The following is a 20,146-nucleotide window of genomic DNA, read 5'->3' on the forward strand; positions in this document are numbered from 1 at the left end:
GCTGCTCCACCGCCAGACTAGGGACACAGATTGCTTTGGGTTGGAAGGGACCCTCCAAGGGCATCTTGGCCAACCCCTCCCCCTGCAAGGGACACTCCCAACCAGAGCAGGCTGCCCAGGGTCATAGTGAGTCTGATTGTGAATGTCTCCAGGGATGGGGCCTCAACCACATCCCTGGGCAACCTGTTTCAGTATTTCATCACCCTCGTTGTGAAGAACTTCCTCCTGATGTCAAACCTAAACCTCCCCTGCTCTGGTTTCAAACCATTACCCCTCAAGCCTATCCCCACAGGCCCTTCTGAACAGTCCCTCCCCAGCCTTCCTGCAGGTCCCCTTCAGGTATTGGAAGGCTGCTTTAAGGTCTCCCTGGAACCTTCTCTTCTCCAGGCTGGACAGCCCCAATCCTTTTATCCTGTCTTCACAGGAGAGGTGCTCCAGCCCTCTGAGCATCTTGGTCACACCAAGTGGAGAGACTAAGAAAAATAAGGGAGAGGTGCCTAGTGCTGGTGACTGCAGACCAAGCACTCAGGCTGGCAGCCAGTAAAGGACCAGGCTCTGAAGCCTGGAGGAGCCTGTTTAGGATCCCAAGTCAGACCACTCTGCTCAGTCTCCACCATTAACTAGATCTGCAGAGCAACTTGGTTAAGACCACCCCCAAGGAATACCAAGACCTCCATGCCCAGTCCTTCCTGCTGCTCTGGTAGCTCAGGAACCATCTGTGGAAGCCTCAGATCTCTGTGTGCAGCAGGGAGGGTTCAGCTGGAGTGTCTCACCACAATCTCCAGCACTCCATAACTGCAGGATCTGAGACAGCTGGGTTTCATCTCTCCTCTCCTCCCATTTCCTCCTCAGCTGCTCCCAAGAGCTTTCATTCTGTGGCCAAGGCCTTTGCTGGAATCAGGAGCTTCCTTGGTAGCCCCACCACGTTCAAGACAGAGTCATCTGGTATTTCCCCTCCATCCCAGAGCTTTCTCTTTGCTTCTTGGCCATCCAGGGCCAGTCCTCCTCGCTCCTGTGTCCCCATTCACCCTGTGTCAGATGAAGCACCTCTTTGAAACTGCTCTTTCTGTCTTTGCTCAGCCAGAGCTTCTGCTGAGCTCTGTCACAACACAGCCTTAACTTTCTTCATCCTGCAGCAGAAGCAGAAGGAGACATCCCTTGAAATAGCTCACCTCCATCTTGGAGGAGAAGAGGAGAAAAGAGGGAGGTGGGAGAATTTCTAAGTCTAAGATAGCCACATGGGGAGTCAACATATGCCTTCCAGCTCAGTCCACCTCCATTTGTTGCTGGGTTAAGGGAAGCCTCAGAGGACTGGGATTGACTCTCCAGGGAGAAGCCAAGGATTAACCACTATGTGGTGGGCTGTGACTCTGTTGCCACCCAAGTTTCTCTCAGTGCTACCCAGAACTTTGCTGGGATGAAAGAATCACAGAATCAACCAGGCTGGAAAAGACCTCAGAGATCATCAAGTCCAACCTATCACCCAACATCATCTGATCAACTAAGCCATGGCACTGAGTGCCTCATCCAGTCTTATTTTAAACACCTCCAGGGATGGTGACTCCTCCACCTCCTTGGGCAGCACATCCCATGGCCAATTTCTCTTTCTGTAAAGAATTTCTTTCTAACATCCAGCCCAAACCTCCCCTGGTGCAGCTTGAGACTGTGTCCTCTCCCTTCTGTCACTGCTTGCCTGGGAGCAGAGCCCAACCCCCACCTGGCTACAACCTCCCTTCAGGTAGTTGTAGACAGCAATGAGGTCTGCCCTGAGCTTCCTCTTCTCCAGGCTAAACACCCCCAGCTCCCTCAGCCTCTCCTCACAGGGCTGTGCTCCAGACCCCTCCCCAGCCTCATTGCCCTTCTCTGGACATGTTTTAGCATCTCAACATCTTTCTTGAACTGAGGAGCCCAGACCTGGACACAGCACTCAAGGTGTGGTCTAACCAGTGCTGAGCACAGGGCAGGATGAGTTCCCTGCTCCTGCTGGCCACACTATTCCTGATCCAGGGCAGGATGCCTTTGGCCTTCTTGGCCACCTGGGCACACTGCTGGCTCATGTTAAGCTACTATCACCCAGCACCCCCAGGTCCCTCTCCTCCTGGCTGCTCTCAGCCACTCTGTCCCCAGCCTGTAGCTCTGCCTGGGGTTGTTGTGGCCAAAGTGCAGCTCCTGGCACTTGGGCTTGTTCAATCTCATGCCCTTGGCCTCTGCCCATCTGCGCAGCCTGTCCAGGTCCCTCTGCAGACCCCTCCTACCCTCTAACAGATCAACACCTGCCCCTAGTTTGGTGTCAGCTGCAAACTTACTGATGATGGACTCAATCCCCTTCTCCAGATCATCAATAGAGATATTGAAGAGGAAAATGGACATCAGGAGCACCACCAGCAAAGCTCAGCTCAGGAGAAAGCACAAGAGGTCTGTGGACTGCTCCAGCAAGCAAGGAAGTTCCTGGTGTGAGGAAGCAGCAGCTGATCCAGACACCACTTTATGCAGGTGAAGGCTGGCAAAGCTCTAGGTGATCAACACAAGGCTGTGTCCAGGGCAAGTGATGGAATGAGAGGAAATGGCCTCAAGTTGTGCCAGGGGAGGTTTAGGCTGGATAGGTGATCAACACCAGGCTTTGTCCAGGGCAAGAGATTGAATCACAGAATCAACCAGGTTGGAAGAGACCTCTAAGATCATAGCCCCAAGTTGTGCCAGTGGAAGTTTAGGTTAGATATTGGGAAAATTTTCTTTCCTGCAAGAGTGGTCAGGGATTTGGAACAGGCTGCCCAGGGAGGTGGTGGAGTCCCCATCCCTGGAGGTGTTCCTAAAACATGTGGACATGGAACCTCAGGACATGGTTTAATGGCCATGGTGGTGTTAGGTCAGTGGTTGGACTCCATGATCATAGAGGGCTTTTCCAACCAAAACAATAGAGAGATGCAAAGGAATGGGAGAACCTGAGGGTTCCTGGACCCCCCAGAAGCTGAGGAAGAAAAGCCCCAGATGCTTGTAGCAGCAGAGTGAGAGTGAGCCCAGGAGGGACTCAAGATGAACCAGCAAGACTCAACTCTTTGGGTTAGCTCAGACTAGAGGTGTCAGAAGGGGCTGCTAAAGGGCTTTGGAGAACCAGGCAGGGACTTTGCCACTGGCCAAGATGTGACTGATGCCTCATGAATTGCAGAATAGGGTTGGAAGGGACCTTTGAAGGTCCATCTTGCCCCTGCAGTGAGCAGGGACATCTCCAACCAGATCAGGTTGCTCAGGATCCCTCCAAGTTTGACCTTGAATGCCTCCAAGGATGGGGTGACCAGAGAATCATAGAATCAGTCAGGGTTGGAAGGGACCACAAGGATCATCCAGGTCCAACCCCCCTGCCATGCCCAGGGACACCTCACACTACAGCAGGCTGGCCAGAGCCTCATCCAGCCTGGCTGCAAACACCTCCAGGGATGGAGCCTCAACCACCTCCCTGCACAACCCATTCCAGGCTCTCACCACTCTCATGGGGAAGAACTTCTTCCTCACGTCCAGTCTGAATCTCCCCACTTCCAGCTTTGTTCCATTCCCCCCACTCCTGTCACTCCCTGATAGCCTAAAAAGTCCCTCCCCAGCTTTCTTGTAGCCCCCTTCAGATCCTGGAAGAGAAGTGAAAGAAGAGACAAGGGAAAGACTATAACCAACACCCCATGGACCACTTAGCTCAGGGGGCAGCTGTGGGAATGATCAAGGAAGCCTGCAACAAAAACATGTGATGGGAAACCTTGGAGAGAAAGCTACCAGGAGCAGCTCCCAAACTGGTGCAAGAGCAACACCCAAGTGAAGGTTTGACCTTGTGTGAGTGCATTCCCTGGTCACATCTCTGCCTGCCCAGCAAGGAGGCACAGAGAGGAAGCGTGCTAGAGAAGAGGAGCAGAAGTGATGAGTGGCAGATGAAGGTGTCTGTGAAAGGACAGATGGAAAAGATTAGGCCTGTTAAATTTAGAGAGGAGATAATGTGTGGGGAGCTTGATGCAGCTACACAAAATAATGCAGACAATAATGAGAAGCCAGGGAAGGGCTCCTGTTTACCCTTCCCTCTGCTGAAAGGACAAAGGATGCTCAGTGAGGCTGGAAGGACATTCTGAGTGCTATCAATAGGAGAAAAGGACCTGGAGGAAGAGCACCACAGAACTGTTCAGGTTGGAAAAGACCTTTAAGATCAAGTCCAGATGCAGCAGAGCTTGGTTGGGCACTGAGCTCCAATCAGTCACCCTGAGCAGATTTGCCTCATTCTTCTGGGGACAGTACCTTCCTCTGTGAGCAGCAAGGGCTGTGGCAGACAGCAGAGCCCAGCTCCTACCAATAGCAAAGTCAGAGCCCGTGAGTTTTGTCCTCAGGAGGGTCAGCCAATGCCCTCTGCTTGGGGTCCTGCTGCCTGCTGTTCATGGGGCAGCTGCACAGCTCATCAGGCAAAGGAGATGGGGAGGGGAAGAGATAAACCCACAGGCCAGCCAAGAAGGGAGCCAGCACCTGCACACTGGGCTGCTGCAAGCCTGCTACCACACCCTGAGTACAGAACTACCACACCCTGAGTGCAGACCTAACACACCCTGAGTACAGAACTAACACACCCTGAGTACAGATCTAACACACCCTGAGTACAGAACTAACACACCTTGAGTACAGATCTAACACACCCTGAGTGCAGAACTAACACACCTTGAGTACAGAACTAACACACCCTGAGTGCAGACCTAACACACCCTGAGTACAGAACTACCACACCCTGAGTGCAGACCTAACACACCCCGAGTGCAGAAATAACACACCCTGAGTACAGAACTAACACACCCTGAGTGCAGAACTAACACACCCTGAGTACAGAACTAACACACCCTGAGTACAGATCTAACACACCCTGAGTACAGAACTAACACACCCTGAGTACAGAACTAACACACCCTGAGTGCAGAACTAACACACCCTGAGTACAGAACTAACACACCCTGAGTGCAGAACTAACACACCCTGAGTACAGAACTAACACACCCTGAGTGCAGAAATAACACACCCTGAGTACAGAACTACCACACCCTGAGTGCAGAACTAACACACCCTGAGTGCAGAACTAACACACCCTGAGTGCAGATCTAACACACCCTGAGTACAGAACTAACACACCCTGAGTGCAGAACTACCACACCCTGAGTGCAGATCTAACACACACTGAGTGCAGAACTAACACACCCTGAGTGCAGAACTAACACACCCTGAGTACAGAACTAACACACCCTGAGTGCAGAACTAACACACCCTGAGTACAGATCTAACACACCCTGAGTGCAGAACTAACACACCCTGAGTACAGAACTACCACACGCTGAGTACAGAACTAACACACCTTGAGTACAGAACTACCACACCCTGAGTACAGAACTACCACACGCTGAGTACAGAACTAACACACCTTGAGTACAGAACTACCACACCCTGAGTACAGAACTAACACACCCTGAGTACAGATCTAACACACCCTGAGTACACAACTACCACACCCTGAGTACAGAACTAACACACCCTGAGTACAGAACTACCACACCCTGAGTGCAGAACTAACACACCCTGAGTACAGATCTAACACACCCTGAGTGCAGAACTAACACACCCTGAGTGCAGAACTACCACACCCTGAGTACAGAACTAACACACCTTGAGTACAGAACTACCACACCCTGAGTACAGAACTAACACACCCTGAGTACAGATCTAACACACCCTGAGTACAGAACTAACACACCCTGAGTGCAGAACTAACACACCCTGAGTACAGACTAACACACCCTGAGTACAGACTACACACCCTGAGTACAGAACTAACACACCCTGAGTGCAGAACTACCACACCCTGAGTACAGAACTAACACACCCTGAGTACAGAACTACCACACCCTGAGTGCAGAACTACACACCCTGAGTACAGAACTACACACCCTGAGTACAGAACTAACACACCCTGAGTACAGAACTAACACACCCTGAGTACAGAACTAACACACCCTGAGTGCAGAACTAACACACCCTGAGTACAGAACTAACACACCCTGAGTACAGAACTAACACACCCTGAGTACAGAACTAACACACCCTGAGTGCAGAACTAACACACCCTGAGTGCAGAACTAACACACCCTGAGTACACAACTACCACACCCTGAGTACAGAACTAACACACCCTGAGTACAGAACTAACACACCCTGAGTACAGAACTAACACACCCTGAGTGCAGAACTAACACACCCTGAGTACAGAACTAACACACCTTGAGTACAGATCTAACACACCCTGAGTGTAGAACTAACACACCCTGAGTGCAGAACTACCACACCCTGAGTGCAGAACTAACACACCCTGAGTACAGAACTAACACACCCTGAGTGCAGAACTAACACACCCTGAGTACAGAACTACCACACCCTGAGTGCAGAACTAACACACCCTGAGTACAGAACTAACACACCCTGAGTACAGAACTAACACACCCTGAGTACAGACTACACACCTGAGTCAGACTACCACACCTGAGTGCAGAACTACCACACCCTGAGTGCAGAACTAACACACCCTGAGTACAGAACTAACACACCCTGAGTACAGAACTAACACACCCTGAGTGCAGAACTAACACACCCTGAGTACAGAACTAACACACCCTGAGTACAGAACTACCACACCCTGAGTACAGAGCTAACACACCCTGAGTGCAGAACTAACACACCCTGAGTGCAGAACTAACACACCCTGAGTACAGAACTAACACACCTTGAGTACAGAACTAACACACCCTGAGTGCAGACCTAACACACCCTGAGTGCAGACCTAACACACCCTGAGTACAGACCTAACACACTCTGAGTACAGAACTAACACACCTTGAGTACAGATCTAACACACCCTGAGTGCAGAACTAACACACCCTGAGTGCAGAACTACACACCCTGAGTACAGAACTAACACACCCTGAGTACAGATCTAACACACCCTGAGTGCAGAACTAACACACCCTGAGTACAGAACTACCACACCCTGAGTGCAGAACTAACACACCCTGAGTACAGAAATAACACACCCTGAGTACAGAACTACCACACCCTGAGTGCAGAAATAACACACCCTGAGTACAGAACTACCACACCCTGAGTGCAGAACTAACACACCCTGAGTACAGAACTAAAACACCCTGAGTGCAGAACTAACACACCCTGAGTACAGATCTAACACACCCTGAGTGCAGATCTACCACACCCTGAGTACAGAACTACCACACCCTGAGTACAGAACTAACACACCTTGAGTACAGAACTACCACACCCTGAGTACAGAACTAACACACCTTGAGTACAGAACTACCACACCCTGAGTACAGAACTAACACACCCTGAGTACAGAACTAACACACCCTGAGTACAGAACTACCACACCCTGAGTGCAGAACTAACACACCCTGAGTGCAGATCTAACACACCCTGAGTACAGAACTACCACACCCTGAGTACAGAACTAACCACCCTGAGTACAGAACTAACACACCCTGAGTACAGAACTAACACACCCTGAGTACAGAACTAACACACCCTGAGTACAGACTACACACCCTGAGTGCAGAACTAACACACCCTGAGTACAGAACTACACACCCTGAGTGCAGAACTAACACACCCTGAGTGCAGAACTAACACACCCTGAGTACAGAACTAACACACCCTGAGTACAGAACTAACACACCCTGAGTACAGAACTACCACACCCTGAGTGCAGAACTAACACACCCTGAGTACAGAACTAACACACCCTGAGTGCAGAACTAACACACCCTGAGTACAGAACTACCACACCCTGAGTACAGAACTAACACACCCTGAGTGCAGAACTAACACACCCTGAGTACAGAACTAACACACCCTGAGTACAGAACTACACACCTGAGTCAGACTACCACCCTGAGTGCAGAACTAACACACCCTGAGTACAGAACTAACACACCCTGAGTACAGAACTAACACACCCTGAGTGCAGAACTAACACACCCTGAGTACAGAACTAACACACCCTGAGTACAGAACTACCACACCCTGAGTGCAGAACTAACACACCCTGAGTGCAGAACTACCACACCCTGAGTGCAGAACTAACACACCCTGAGTACAGATCTAACACACCCTGAGTACAGAACTAACACACCCTGAGTGCAGAACTAACACACCCTGAGTACAGAACTAACACACCCTGAGTGCAGAAATAACACACCCTGAGTACAGAACTACCACACCCTGAGTGCAGAACTAACACACCCTGAGTGCAGAACTAACACACCCTGAGTCAGACTACACTGATCAACACACCCTGAGTACAGAACTAACACACCCTGAGTGCAGAACTAACACACCCTGAGTACAGAACTACCACACCCTGAGTGCAGAACTAACACACCCTGAGTACAGAACTACCACACCCTGAGTGCAGAACTAACACACCCTGAGTGCAGAACTACCACACCCTGAGTACAGAACTAACACACCCTGAGTGCAGAACTAACACACCCTGAGTACAGAACTAACACACCCTGAGTGCAGAAATAACACACCCTGAGTACAGAACTACCACACCCTGTGTGCAGAACTAACACACCCTGAGTGCAGAACTACCACACCCTGAGTACAGAACTAACACACCCTGAGTGCAGAACTAACACACCCTGAGTACAGAACTAACACACCCTGAGTGCAGAAATAACACACCCTGAGTACAGAACTACCACACCCTGTGTGCAGAACTAACACACCCTGAGTACAGATCTAACACACCCTGAGTACAGATCTAACACACCCTGAGTACAGAACTAACACACCCTGAGTACAGAACTACCACACCCTGAGTGCAGAACTAACACACCCTGAGTACAGAACTACCACACCCTGAGTGCAGAACTAACACACCCTGAGTACAGAACTACCACACCCTGAGTGCAGAACTACCACACCCTGAGTACAGAACTACCACACCCTGAGTACAGAACTACCACACCCTGAGTGCAGAAATAACACACCCTGAGTGCAGAACTAACACACCCTGAGTACAGAACTACACACCCTGAGTACAGAACTACCACACCCTGAGTGCAGAACTAACACACCCTGAGTGCAGAACTACACCCTGACAGAACTACACACCCTGAGTGCAGAACTAACACACCCTGAGTACAGAACTACCACACCCTGAGTGCAGAACTAACACACCCTGGGTACAGAACTAACACACCTTGAGTACAGAACTACCACACCCTGAGTACAGAACTACCACACCCTGAGTACAGAACTACCACACCCTGAGTACAGAACTACCACACCCTGAGTACAGAACTACCACACGCTGAGTACAGAACTAACACACCTTGAGTACAGAACTACCACACCCTGAGTACAGAACTAACACACCCTGAGTACAGAACTACCACACCCTGAGTGCAGAAATAACACACCCTGAGTACAGAACTAACACACCCTGAGTACAGAACTACCACACCCTGAGTGCAGAAATAACACACCCTGAGTGCAGAACTAACACACCCTGAGTACAGATCTAACACACCCTGAGTACAGAACTACCACACCCTGAGTACAGAACTACCACACCTTGAGTACAGAACTACCACACCCTGAGTACAGAACTAACACACCCTGAGTGCAGAACTACCACACCCTGAGTGCAGAACTAACACACCCTGAGTAGAGATCTAACACACCCTGAGTACAGAACTACCACACCCTGAGTGCAGAACTAACACACCCTGAGTAGAGATCTAACACACCCTGAGTACAGAACTACCACACCCTGAGTGCAGAACTAACACACCCTGAGTGCAGAACTACCACACCCTGAGTACAGAACTAACACACCCTGAGTGCAGAACTAACACACCCTGAGTACAGAACTAACACACCCTGAGTGCAGAACTAACACACCCTGAGTACAGAACTACCACACCCTGAGTGCAGAACTAACACACCCTGAGTGCAGAACTAACACACCCTGAGTCAGACTAACACACCCTGAGTACAGAACTAACACACCCTGAGTGCAGAACTACCACACCCTGAGTACAGAACTAACACACCCTGAGTGCAGACTACACACCCTGAGTGCAGAACTAACACACCCTGAGTACAGAACTAACACACCCTGAGTACAGAACTAACACACCCTGAGTACAGAACTACACACCCTGAGTGCAGAACTAACACACCCTGAGTACAGAACTACCACACCCTGAGTGCAGAACTAACACACCCTGAGTACAGAACTACCACACCCTGAGTGCAGAACTAACACACTCTGAGTACAGAACTAACACACCCTGAGTACAGAACTACCACACCCTGAGTGCAGAACTAACACACCCTGAGTGCAGAACTAACACACCCTGAGTACAGAACTACCACACCTTGAGTACAGAACTACCACACCCTGAGTGCAGAACTAACACACCCTGAGTACAGAACTACCACACCCTGAGTGCAGAACTAACACACCCTGGGTACAGAACTAACACACCTTGAGTACAGAACTACCACACCCTGAGTACAGAACTAACACACCCTGAGTGCAGAACTACCACACCCTGAGTACAGAACTAACACACCTTGAGTACAGAACTACCACACCCTGAGTACAGAACTAACACACCCTGAGTGCAGAACTAACACACCCTGAGTGCAGAACTAACACACCCTGAGTACAGAACTACCACACCCTGAGTGCAGAACTAACACACCCTGAGTACAGAACTACCACACCCTGAGTGCAGAACTAACACACCCTGAGTACAGAACTACCACACCCTGAGTGCAGAACTAACACACCCTGAGTACAGACTAACACACCCTGAGTGCAGACTACCACACCCTGAGTACAGAACTACACACCCTGAGTACAGAACTACACACCTGAGTACAGAACTACCACCCTGAGTACAGAACTACCACACCCTGAGTGCAGAACTACCACACCCTGAGTGCAGAACTAACACACCCTGAGTACAGAACTACCACACCCTGAGTACAGAACTAACACACCTTGAGTACAGAACTACCACACCCTGAGTGCAGAACTAACACACCCTGAGTGCAGAACTAACACACCCTGAGTACAGAACTACCACATCCTGATTACAGAACTAACACACCCTGAGTGCAGAACTAACACACCCTGAGTACAGAACTAACACACCTTGAGTACAGAACTACCACACCCTGAGTACAGAACTAACACACCCTGAGTACAGAACTAACACACCCTGAGTACAGAACTAACACACCCTGAGTACAGAACTATCACACCCTGAGTACAGAACTAACACACCCTGAGTGCAGAACTAACACACCCTGAGTACAGAACTAACACACCCTGAGTACAGAACTAACACACCCTGAGTACAGAACTAACACACCCTGAGTACAGAACTAACACACCCTGAGTACACAACTACCACACCCTGAGTACAGAACTAACACACCCTGAGTACAGAACTAACACACCCTGAGTACAGATCTAACACACCCTGAGTGCAGATCTAACACACCCTGAGTACAGAACTAACACACCCTGAGTACAGAACTAACACACCCTGAGTGCAGAACTAACACACCCTGAGTACAGAACTAACACACCCTGAGTGCAGAACTACCACACCCTGAGTGCAGAACTACACACCCTGAGTGCAGAACTAACACACCCTGAGTACAGAACTAACACACCCTGAGTACAGAACTAACACACCCTGAGTGCAGAACTAACACACCCTGAGTACAGAACTAACACACCCTGAGTGCAGAACTAACACACCCTGAGTACAGAACTACCACACCCTGAGTGCAGAACTAACACACCCTGAGTGCAGAACTAACACACCCTGAGTACAGAACTAACACACCCTGAGTGCAGAACTAACACACCCTGAGTACAGAACTAACACACCCTGAGTGCAGAACTAACACACCCTGAGTACAGAACTACCACACCCTGAGTGCAGAACTAACACACCCTGAGTCAGAACTACCACACCCTGAGTGCAGAACTAACACACCCTGAGTACAGAACTAACACACCCTGAGTGCAGAACTAACACACCCTGAGTACAGAACTAACACACCCTGAGTGCAGAACTAACACACCCTGAGTACAGAACTACCACACCCTGAGTACAGAACTACCACACCCTGAGTGCAGAACTAACACACCCTGAGTACAGAACTAACACACCCTGAGTACAGAACTAACACACCTGGTCAGACTACACCCTGAGTACAGAACTACCACACCCTGAGTGCAGAACTAACACACCCTGAGTACAGAACTACACACCCTGAGTACAGAACTAACACACCCTGAGTCAGAACTACCACCCTGAGTACAGAACTAACACACCCTGAGTGCAGAACTAACACACCCTGAGTTCAGATCTAACACACCCTGAGTGCAGAACTAACACACCCTGAGTACAGAACTACCACACCCTGAGTGCAGAACTAACACATCCTGAGTAGAGATCTAACACACCCTGAGTACAGAACTAACACACCCTGAGTGCAGAACTACCACACCCTGAGTACAGAACTAACACACCCTGAGTGCAGAACTAACACACCCTGAGTACAGAACTACCACACCCTGAGTGCAGACCTAACACACCCTGAGTACAGAACTAACACACCCTGAGTACAGAACTAACACACCCTGAGTACAGAACTAACACACCCTGAGTACAGAACTACCACACCCTGAGTGCAGACCTAACACACCCTGAGTACAGAACTAACACACCCTGAGTGCAGAAATAACACACCCTGAGTACAGAACTAACACACCCTGAGTACAGAACTAACACACCCTGAGTGCAGACTAACACACCCTGAGTACAGACTACACACCCTGAGTACAGAACTACCACACCCTGAGTGCAGAACTAACACACCCTGAGTGCAGAACTAACACACCTGAGTACAGACTACCACACCCTGAGTACAGACTACCACCCTGAGTCAGAACTAACACACCCTGAGTGCAGAACTAACACACCCTGAGTACAGAACTAACACACCCTGAGTGCAGAACTAACACACCCTGAGTACAGAACTAACACACCCTGAGTGCAGAACTAACACACCCTGAGTACAGAACTAACACACCCTGAGTACAGATCTAACACACCCTGAGTGCAGAACTAACACACCCTGAGTGCAGAACTAACACACCCTGAGTACAGAACTAACACACCTTGAGTACAGAACTACCACACCCTGAGTACAGAACTAACACACCCTGAGTACACAACTACCACACCCTGAGTACAGAACTAACACACCCTGAGTACAGAACTAACACACCCTGAGTGCAGAACTAACACACCCTGAGTACAGAACTAACACACCCTGAGTACAGAACTACCACACCCTGAGTGCAGAACTAACACACCCTGAGTGCAGAACTAACACACCCTGAGTACAGAACTAACACACCCTGAGTGCAGACTACACACCTGAGTCAGAACTACACACCCTGAGTACAGAACTAACACACCCTGAGTGCAGAACTAACACACCCTGAGTACAGAACTAACACACCCTGAGTGCAGAACTACCACACCCTGAGTGCAGAACTAACACACCCTAAGTACAGAACTAACACACCCTGAGTACAGAACTAACACACCTTGAGTACAGAACTACCACACCCTGAGTGCAGAACTAACACACCCTGAGTGCAGAACTACCACACCCTGAGTACAGATCTAACACACCCTGAGTGCAGAACTAACACACCCTGAGTACAGAACTAACACACCCTGAGTGCAGAACTACACACCTGAGTACAGAACTACCACACCCTGAGTACAGAACTAACACACCCTGAGTGCAGAACTAACACACCCTGAGTACAGAACTAACACACCCTGAGTACAGAACTAACACACCCTGAGTGCAGAACTAACACACCCTGAGTACAGAACTAACACACCCTGAGTCAGAACTAACACACCCTGAGTGCAGTACACTGAACTACACACCCTGAGTACAGAACTAACACACCCTGAGTACAGAACTAACACACCCTGAGTACAGAACTAACACACCCTGAGTGCAGACCTAACACATCCTGAGTACAGAACTAACACACCCCGAGTGCAGAAATAACACACCCTGAGTACAGATCTAACACACCCTGAGTACAGAACTACCACACCCTGAGTGCAGAACTAACACACCCTGAGTGCAGAACTAACACACCCTAAGTACAGAACTAACACACCCTGAGTACAGAACTACCACACCCTGAGTGCAGAACTAACACACCCTGAGTGCAGAACTAACACACCCTGAGTACAGAACTACCACACCCTGAGTGCAGAACTAACACACCCTGGGTACAGAACTAACACACCTTGAGTACAGAACTACCACACCCTGAGTACAGAACTAACACACCTTGAGTACAGAACTACCACACCCTGAGTACAGAACTACCACACCCTGAGTACAGAACTACCACACCCTGAGTGCAGAACTAACACACCCTGAGTACAGAACTACCACACCCTGAGTACAGAACTAACACACCCTGAGTACAGAACTACCACACCCTGAGTGCAGAACTAACACACCCTGAGTACAGAACTAACACACCCTGAGTGCAGAACTAACACACCCTGAGTACAGAACTACCACACCCTGAGTGCAGAACTAACACACCCTGAGTACAGACTAACACACCCTGAGTGCAGAACTACCACACCCTGAGTACAGAACTAACACACCCTGAGTACAGAACTAACACACCCTGAGTACAGAACTACCACACCCTGAGTGCAGAACTAACACACCCTGAGTGCAGAACTACCACCCTGAGTGCAGAACTAACACACCCTGAGTACAGAACTAACACACCCTGAGTACAGAACTAACACACCCTGAGTACAGAACTACCACACCCTGAGTGCAGAACTAACACACCCTGAGTGCAGAACTAACACACCCTGAGTACAGAACTACCACACCCTGAGTCAGAACTAACACACCCTGAGTGCAGAACTAACACACCCTGAGTACAGAACTAACACACCCTGAGTACAGAACTACCACACCCTGAGTACAGAACTAACACACCCTGAGTACAGAACTAACACACCTTGAGTACAGAACTACCACACCCTGAGTACAGATCTAACACACCCTGAGTGCAGAACTAACACACCCTGAGTGCAGAACTAACACACCCTGAGTACAGAACTAACACACCTTGAGTACAGAACTAACACACCCTGAGTACAGAACTACCACACCCTGAGTACAGAACTAACACACCCTGAGTACAGAACTAACACACCCTGAGTACAGACTAACACACCCTGAGTGCAGAACTAACACACCCTGAGTACAGAACTAACACACCCTGAGTACAGAACTAACACACCCTGAGTACAGAACTAACACACCCTGAGTGCAGAACTAACACACCCTGAGTACACACCCTGAGTACAGACTAACACACCCTGAGTGCAGAACTAACACACCCTGAGTGCAGAACTAACACACCCTGAGTACAGAACTAACACACCCTGAGTACAGAACTAACACACCCTGAGTCAGAACTAACACACCCTGAGTACAGAACTAACACACCCTGAGTGCAGATCTAACACACCCTGAGTACAGAACTACCACACCCTGAGTGCAGAACTAACACACCCTGAGTACAGAACTACCACACCCTGAGTGCAGACTAACACACCCTGAGTACAGAACTAACACACCCTGAGTACAGAACTACCACACCCTGAGTACAGAACTAACACACCCTGAGTGCAGAACTAACACACCCTGAGTACAGAACTAACACACCCTGAGTACAGAACTAACACACCCTGAGTACAGAACTAACACACCCTGAGTGCAGAACTAACACACCCTGAGTACAGAACTAACACACCCTGAGTACAGAACTAACACACCCTGAGTACAGAACTAACACACCCTGAGTGCAGAACTAACACACCCTGAGTGCAGAACTAACCACACCCTGAGTGCAGAACTAACACACCCTGAGTACAGAACTACCACACCCTGAGTGCAGAACTAACACACTCTGAGTACAGAACTAACACACCCTGAGTACAGAACTAACACACCCTGAGTGCAGATCTAACACACCCTGAGTACAGAACTAACACACCCTGAGTGCAGAACTAACACACCCTGAGTACAGAACTACCACACCCTGAGTGCAGAACTAACACACCCTGAGTGCAGAACTAACACACCCTGAGTGCAGAACTAACACACCCTGAGTGCAGAACTAACACACCCTGAGTACAGAACTAACACACCCTGAGTACAGAACTAACACACCCTGAGTACAGAACTACCACACCCTGAGTACAGAACTACCACACCCTGAGTGCAGAACTAACACACCCTGAGTACAGAACTAACACACCCTGAGTACAGAACTACACACCCTGAGTACAGAACTACACACCTGAGTCACACCCTGAGTGCAGAACTAACACACCCTGAGTACAGAACTAACACACCCTGAGTACAGAACTACCACACCCTGAGTGCAGAACTAACACACCCTGAGTACAGAACTAACACACCCTGAGTACAGAACTAACACACCCTGAGTACAGAACTAACACACCCTGAGTGCAGAACTAACACACCCTGAGTACAGAACTAACACACCCTGAGTGCAGAACTAACACACCCTGAGTACAGAACTAACACACCCTGAGTGCAGAACTAACACACCCTGAGTACAGAACTAACACACCCTGAGTACAGAACTAACACACCCTGAGTACAGAACTAACACACCCTGAGTGCAGACTAACACCCTGAGTACGACTACCACACCCTGAGTGCAGAACTACACACCTGAGTCGAACACACCCTGAGTCAGACTAACACACCCTGAGTACAGAACTAACACACCCTGAGTACAGAACTACCACACCCTGAGTGCAGAACTAACACACCTGAGTACAGACTACCACACCCTGAGTACAGAACTAACACACCCTGAGTGCAGAACTAACACACCCTGAGTACAGAACTACCACACCCTGAGTGCAGAACTAACACACCCTGAGTACAGAACTACCACACCCTGAGTGCAGAACTAACACACCTGAGTACAGAACTACCACCCTGAGTACAGAACTAACACACCTGAGTACAGACTACACACCCTGAGTACAGAACTAACACACCCTGAGTACAGAACTAACACACCCTGAGTGCAGAACTAACACACCCTGAGTACAGAACTACACACCCTGAGTACAGAACTAACACACCTGAGTACAGAACTACCACACCCTGAGTGCAGAACTAACACACCCTGAGTGCAGAACTAACACACCCTGAGTACAGAACTACCACACCCTGAGTGCAGAACTAACACACCCTGGCAGACTACACACCTGAGTACAGAACTACCACACCCTGAGTACAGAACTAACACACCCTGAGTACAGAACTACACACCCTGAGTACAGAACTACCACACCCTGAGTACAGACTACCACCCTGAGTACAGAACTAACACACCCTGAGTACAGAACTACCACACCCTGAGTACAGAACTAACACACCCTGAGTACAGAACTACCACACCCTGAGTGCAGAACTAACACACCCTGAGTACAGAACTAACACACCCTGAGTACAGAACTACCACACCTGAGTCAGAAATAACACACCCTGAGTACAGAACTACCACACCCTGAGTGCAGAACTAACACACCCTGAGTACAGATCTAACACACCCTGAGTGCAGATCTACCACACCCTGAGTACAGAACTACCACACCCTGAGTACAGAACTAACACACCCTGAGTACAGAACTACACACCCTGAGTACAGAACTACACACCCTGAGTGCAGAACTACCACACCCTGAGTGCAGAACTAACACACCCTGAGTACAGATCTAACACACCCTGAGTACAGAACTAACACACCCTGAGTACAGAACTACCACACCCTGAGTGCAGAACTAACACACCCTGAGTGCAGAACTAACACACCCTGAGTACAGAACTACCACACCCTGAGTACAGAACTAACACACCCTGAGTACAGACTACACACCCTGAGTGCAGAACTAACACACCCTGAGTACAGAACTAACACACCCTGAGTACAGAACTAACACACCCTGAGTACAGAACTAACACACCCTGAGTACAGAACTAACACACCCTGAGTCAGAACTAACACACCCTGAGTACAGAACTACCACACCCTGAGTACAGACTAACACACCCTGAGTCAGAACTAACACACCCTGAGTGCAGAACTAACACACCCTGAGTACAGAACTAACACACCCTGAGTACAGAACTACCACACCCTGAGTACAGAACTAACACACCCTGAGTACAGAACTACCACCCTGAGTACAGAACTACCACACCCTGAGTACAGAACACACCCTGAGTACAGAACTAACACACCCTGAGTGCAGATCTAACACACCCTGAGTGCAGAACTAACACACCCTGAGTACAGATCTAACACACCCTGAGTACAGATCTAACACACCCTGAGGGCAGAACTAACACACCCTGAGTGCAGAACTAACACACCTTGAGTACAGAACTAACACACCCTGAGTGCAGATCTAACACACCCTGAGTGCAGAACTAACACACCTTGAGTACAGAACTAACACACCCTGAGTGCAGATCTAACACACCCTGAGTAGAGAACTAACACACCCTGAGTAGAGAACTACACACCTGAGTGCAGACTAACACACCCTGAGTACAGAACTAACACACCCTGAGTGCAGAACTAACACACCCTGAGTACAGAACTAACACACCCTGAGTGCAGAACTAACACACCCTGAGTACAGACTACACACCTGATACAGAACTACCACACCCTGAGTACAGAACTACCACACCCTGAGTGCAGAACTAACACACCCTGAGTGCAGAACTAACACACCCTGAGTACAGAACTAACACACCCTGAGTACAGAACTACCACACCCTGAGTGCAGACTAACACTGAACTAACACACCCTGAGTACAGAACTAACACACCCTGAGTACAGACTAACACACCCTGAGTGCAGAACTAACACACCCTGAGTACAGAACTAACACACCCTGAGTACAGAACTAACACACCCTGAGTACAGAACTAACACACCCTGAGTCAGAACTACACACCCTGAGTACAGAACTAACACACCCTGAGTAGATCACACCGAGAACTAACACACCCTGAGTAGAGAACTAACACACCCTGAGTGCAGATCTAACACACCCTGAGTACAGAACTAACACACCCTGAGTGCAGAACTAACACACCCTGAGTACAGAACTAACACACCCTGAGTACAGAACTACCACACCCTGAGTACAGAACTACCACACCCTGAGTGCAGAACTAACACACCCTGAGTGCAGAACTAACACACCCTGAGTACAGAACTACCACACCCTGAGTGCAGAACTAACAAACCCTGAGTACAGAACTACCACACCCTGAGTACAGAACTAACACACCCTGAGTACAGAACTACCACACCCTGAGTGCAGAACTAACACACCCTGAGTACAGAACTAACACACCCTGAGTACAGAACTACACACCCTGAGTACAGAACTAACACACCCTGAGTGCAGAACTAACACACCCTGAGTGCAGACTAACACACCCTGAGTGCAGACTAACACACCCTGAGTACAGAACTACCACACCCTGAGTGCAGAACTAACACACCCTGAGTACAGAACTAACACACCCTGAGTACAGATCTAACACACCCTGAGTACAGAACTACCACACCCTGAGTGCAGAACTAACACACCCTGGGTACAGAACTAACACACCCTGAGTACAGAACTACCACACCCTGAGTACAGAACTAACACACCCTGAGTGCAGACTAACACACCCTGAGTGCAGATCTAACACACCCTGAGTACAGAACTAACACACCCTGAGTGCAGACTAACACACCCTGAGTACAGACTAACACACCCTGAGTCAGACTAACACACCCTGAGTACAGAACTAACACACCCTGAGTGCAGATCTAACACACCC

General features: G+C 49.3%; 1 protein-coding gene across 1 annotated transcript in view; it reads right to left on the bottom strand.

The window, feature by feature from the left end:
- WHRN (whirlin) overlaps nt 1-20,146 on the bottom strand; it is an 88,962-nt gene that overhangs the window by 17,461 nt on the left and 51,355 nt on the right. The window lies entirely within an intron of this gene.

Source organism: Indicator indicator, chromosome 28 (genome assembly GCF_027791375.1).
Source record: "Indicator indicator isolate 239-I01 chromosome 28, UM_Iind_1.1, whole genome shotgun sequence".
NCBI classification, from domain to species: Eukaryota; Metazoa; Chordata; class Aves; order Piciformes; family Indicatoridae; genus Indicator; species Indicator indicator.